Source organism: Planococcus citri, chromosome 1, assembly GCF_950023065.1.
Source record: "Planococcus citri chromosome 1, ihPlaCitr1.1, whole genome shotgun sequence".
NCBI lineage: Eukaryota > Metazoa > Arthropoda > Insecta > Hemiptera > Pseudococcidae > Planococcus > Planococcus citri.
The window spans coordinates 37,416,995-37,422,994 of NC_088677.1; positions in this window are offsets into that span (position 1 = coordinate 37,416,995).

Here is a 6,000-nt window from a genome sequence, read left to right on the forward strand (position 1 = left end):
TGGAGGCTCCAAAATGACTTGAAACTATACATATGTACTTCCAATTGACTTAGCATGTAGAAAATTAGGATAGTAAATTTTAGCCATTCAACTTCATTTAGTAAGTATCTGAGATTTTGTGGAAATTCCAACTTTCAAAAATCTGATGGAGGCTCCAAAATGGCAAGAAGGCGGCTTAAAATTGTTTCAAAGTGATGGGGGAGGCGAGATCAAAAATAGGATGCATGACTGACAGAAATCAGGTTTCTAGGCCAGTTTTAAAAAATTTTTTTTTATCAAATGTTTGGTCTAATAAAGATTTATAAAAATTTACTAAAAATTTTAAAGTGAACTTTAGTCTTAGAAATTTTAGCTGCTGATGTATTTTTCTGCTTATTTGTGAAGCTTCCATTTTAGTCCACATTCGGACTCTTAGTAAGTCTCCTAATTTTCCGTTACAGTACTTATATAAATAATTTATAATTTTTCAATGGTTGATTTTGAAATTTTTCCAAAAAATGCATAGTCCTACTAATCATTCCGCTACTACTGAAAGCACCACATTTCGTTGAAAATTTGAACTCGGTGTGAGTTAAATGTGAATTCTGTCTGTGTAGCAAAAATATTCTTTCGGTTTAATATTGGAAAATGTCTGTTAATTTAGTTACCGTTGTTGACATAGGTATTTCACTTCACGATGCTGCAAGTTATAAGTGTTACTGTCGTTCACTTCTTGTCACCCTCGTGTAACAGATGTTGACGATTAATTGGACAAAGCTGATACCATAGCGTCATTTCGATGTTACTTTAATTAAGTGTATAGAAGACACTGCGTGTTTTGCGCGAATCATTCGTACTATACGGTACACTAGCAAAACCATACCCGCTGTTACCACTCTCCCTGCACATTTCATAAGCATAAACAGCGTCGCTCAATTTTTTAATGCGGTTTATGTACTAACTACATATGAGAAAAGTCATTAATTTCTTTTGATCATTAGGTCTAATGAAATAGAATGAATCACTCGAAGCTTTCGAAAATAGGCACAAATATGTATAGATAGAAGCATCCCAAATTTTGTAATAAACTCATGCAAAAATGTACAAAGTATAACCTTTTTACGTAAACCTGCATCTGCATATTAGGTACACTAAAAACTGATAGAATTGAGAGAAATTCGTATAGGTCCATGGGGTAGGTACATGTAGGTACTGCGGACTGCAAAGCAATGTAAGCAAAACCTGTTGAAAATTATGAATCTACCTCTAAACACTAAGAGTATAACTCGATATTTCATTAAAAGTAATTTATTAATTGTATTTGTTAAATGTTAAATGTTTACAAACCATAAGAAGTAAACAAGCAGAACTTGTACAACTTTCCGAACAGCCTCGAGGGACGCACACGAAATGAATGTACCTAGTAGATTACTTATTCTATTATTTTTGAATCCTTCGGCTCTTATGCGGAAAATAACGCTGAAAAATTCAATAATGTTGGAAAAATTTCAAAGTATACAATTCAATATTTACTCAACATGAAGCGCATATTCAAACTCGAAATGAAAACAACCAATCTGAATTCACCCACAAAGCTTATAAAAACTGAACGTTCAACCTCAATTTTTATTTAATTTTTAAACAACATTTTTATTCGTTAAATAACAGAAGAAAAACAGCCTCGGAGCATGGAGGAAAAAGAAGAAGGGGGTTTCCCACCGGAATTCCATATAAAACAATAGTTGCTATATGCCGCAGCGAGCTTTCAGAAAATTAATGTTTTCATTTTCGTTGCAAAAAGTGATTCGTCAGATTTTACTTTTCAGTATTATAAATATAAAGTAACGAATGGCAATTCGCAAGTGGCTGCTATGAAAGGACAGTACCCAGTTAGTACATATCTAGGTAGGTACCTACGTTAAAAAAAAGAGACGAGTAAAATTAAACGTTCTCCGCAAATGAAATTTGGCGTTGGTAACCTTACCGCGTATAGAAAAATGGGTCGCGAGTGAATTTTTTTGTTGATGTGTAGGCATGTCATCTAATTTGTTTCGTGCTTTTAGGTAATCAGTTTTTTAATTAAGTAGTCGTGTTTCTTATACGTAGCCAGAAGTGTCGACTCGATAATAAATTGAAGATGACCATATCAAATCTAGGGTGTATAAGTTTACCATGTCAAAATTTGTAATTTTTTTCACACTCTTCTCAGTGACGAAGATAATGACAAAATATGAAGATATTGATACGCGACACCGAGGCCAGACGTGTTTCCATACCAGATGACGCGGCGCAGAGTAGTGGTGTCACGGTAAAGTGAAACTATAACGAGTTACGCACCCTGCGATGCGGACGAAGCGTCAATAGGCACATACAACAGATAAAACGGAGAGAACATGGGGTAGCACTTCGGATCGAAATTTGAACAGACAACTGAAACGCGGGAGGGTTCGACGAAAACGTACGTGTTTCGAATTATAGATGGTGAAAATATTTTCCCGCTGCAAAAGAGGGAAAAAACATTACAAGAATTCTAATGTAAAGACTGAGGCATTTGTAGTCAACTTTTTTAGAATTTAGAATTATTTAAGCTGCGGGGTGATAGAGATTATTTTATGAGAAGTGACGAAGAATAATAATTACACTTTCTCGTAATAAGTAATGGACTCATTGTACATCTGCCTGCAACCTTTTAGTTTGCAGCACAGAACCGTATTCTGCTCATCCTGAATTAAGAATAGGTAGGTACCTATATTATGATTCGTAGATTGGCCACTAAACCAAATCCTATCGCGATAATGGATGTTACGTCATAACTACGATGTATTCATTCAGTTTTTAAATTATTAATGTAAAATCACAATTTCAAGTCAATCATGGTACACTCAAAAGAATATCAGGCACAGAAACAATCCGTAAAAATCCAAAAATCGAAGTGGTGTTCCAAAAATTGTTCATAAAACTATAGCCTACTATGTATTACTCGCAACTTCCTGCTTTTGATAAAAAAAAAATCAAAAAATATCACAAACAATATTTACAACCCTACCGAAAGAGAAAATGAATTAGATACATCTAAAGAGATGAAAATGTTGTTCAGCAGCCACTGAATAAAAAAAATCTCATAGACTGCAAACTTTTACAAATCTGGCATACGAAGTCATCCGATAATTTTATTGCCTATAATTTCAAACAACGTGTGTTGAAAACCAATTTTATTTCGAAAACTAAAACAATTGACACGATAAAAAAAGTCAACGCACTTCGTCCAAATTCCAATTCCTTCGAGATATTTCACTCGCGTTTTTTCGTATATTTCTATTTCTCGAACATCAGTACGTATCAGGGACACTTTTCGAATATTTTTTACTTGGATAGACGATGCAAGAATACTTCGAGTTGTTTCTGTAAAAGTATGTTTCTGAAACGAGATTCCTAGTTATGTACTTACCATGTAAACTTGTAAGCAAATTGCGTAAATTATTTGCCAATTTGCCATTAAGTAGGTACATGTACATTGTACCTACATACGTAATAAACCGTTTTTTTTGTAACGTAGGTATGTATGTATGTCAAAATGGGAAAAAAGTAGAAAATGATACTTATGTAGGTAATTAAAAAATTCATGAAAAATATGAAAAATAATAATAGGTAACTGGGTGAGGGGCAAGATGGAAAAGACGAAATGGCTTTTTGCTCCTTCAAACTCAAATTTTATTCTCACAATCTTTTTAAAAATCTAGATTTTCGATCATCCAGCTCCCCTCATCATCTGAATAGCAGGTTATACCTAGACAGAGGGCGTATTTTCGTGGAATGAATATTTCGCTTCAGTAATTAATACGATTGCATAGTTGGATTACACTTATCTACCTATTAAAGCTTATTTGTTCTTTGTGAATCATAGCTTTCTGAAAAAAATATGCCCAACCTTTTTCAGTACTTACCTATTTCTATTACGCAAATTTTGAGCTACCTACTTACGTAAAATTCATAATTCGACTTATTTTCCAAGTTTCAAAAACATATTTCTTCAAAATTTCACTATTTTCTTTAATATTTGGCACATTTTTTAAATTTTGGCCAAATGTAATTTTCAAAACGATTTTTTGAATGAGACGAAAACAAATTTGAAAGAATCCTTACAAATTTACAAAATAAAATCAAAATATTCCTCTCCGATTTTTTTAAATTTTCACCTCTTTTCGGGCTATAACAATTTGAAATTTGAAATTCTCAAAAAAAAAAAGCATTCCATATGGTTTCCCCAACTCTGCCATGTTCTTGTAGGTAGGTACTTTTAAAGATTACATGATTTTATTTCTGATAAGTTGGTCGCCATTTTTTTACTTTTTTGAAATCCTCGTCGAATGAGCTGTTCCTAATACGTAGATAATAAATGGATTATTGTTTCGCTATCATGAAACATTAAACCTGGAAAAGCATGTGGAAAAAAATTCAATATCAACGCTTAGTTTGTATGCTATTTGCGGATTTGTACGAGACTTTGTTCCATGTGTACTTAAGTTCTTTTAATCAATGTTAAAGTAAATAAAAAGCTCATTCAGAAATGTCACGAACAAACGTATTGCAGTTTAATAACACTGGTCAACAAACTTGATTTTTATTTTGTAACTGAAACGAGTGTGACCGTATCTTAATATATTTTTCTGCGTTGAAAATACGCGCTTAAAATAAGCGAAGCGAAAAAGAAAAGCCGCCAGCTTCTTGCAAACATACGAGTACACATGCACAGCAGTTTGATTAATTTCGTTGGTAGGTAAAAAGGTAGGTAGATGGTGTAAGAATTCACGCGTGTCAGCGTATCAAATCCAACTCAAATCAGCTTCTAGTAAATTGCCAACTTCTGATTTCAGGTTTTTTATCTCATGCAATTCCGTTTGATGGACTTCCCACATCAACTTATTTTCCGTCAATTTTTCACTCTTAATTCGGCAAAAATCATCTATTTAAGAGTTTATTTGAGAGTTTGAAATCTGGTCGATTTTTACAGCAATATCTACCAAATTTGAAAGCAAGCTAAATTAATTATTCGTTTGAAGATTTTGTTTGAGATTTTGGATGTGGTCAGGAGCATTTTTCCTGCTGAATTTTTTGACTTCCTAAATTGATCGCGAGTTATCGGATTAATTAGTTCTTTAATTGTTCGCAAAGGTTAAGCGGTTTGATATCTAATCTGCATAAAACTGTGCGTTGGCTAGTGTGAAACCATCTTTCATTTACCCGAATAACAGCTCAGAGATTTTGTGTAGTGTTTAATAATACTTATAAATAAAATATTTCGACTGAAATTTTTGCTTCCACCTTTAAAATAGACTCTTTTCTTAGTCTCATTTCTCCCTAAAATACATTTTAAATCCCAAGTCATGAAATATTCACCCTACAGCAAGAGAATAAATACCTATTCGGCAAAGTTAATAAAAAGTCGGTTGTTATAATGAAATCCTCTTTTGTTAATTGCTAATGCGCCAAGCTTGTGATTTATCTGTCACTGTAAATGTTAGCACACACTTTTATAACATTGGGTTAAATATGCATTTTAGGGGAAAAACTACGTAGGTGTGTAAAATTGAAGAGAGATGTCTCTCAGCTGGAAAAGTAAATATACCTAGATAGGTAGGCAATTAAAATGTGCAAGCAAACGGCTTTCGTACTTATACGAATAGGTATTGAATACCTACCTACCTATAGGTGTGTTCTATTTCATGATGAAAAAAATTTTGAAATACGTAAGTTTTCATGGTCAGTTTGTAAATTTTTACGTGCAGCATTATTTCTTAGGAATTGCGAGATGTTCAGTAAACAGAGAACAAATGACTTCAGATTAACATAAGACTGATCATCAGTTGCTGTAATATTTGTATGTCTCACAGAAGATATCAGAACTGTGTTTTAGGCACTCTATGTTGAATGCACATGAAATAAAATATTGGTGTACGATAATTGACAAGGAAAAAAAGGAACTGATCAAGCTACTTCGAATTAAAAATTGTGTAGGAACCT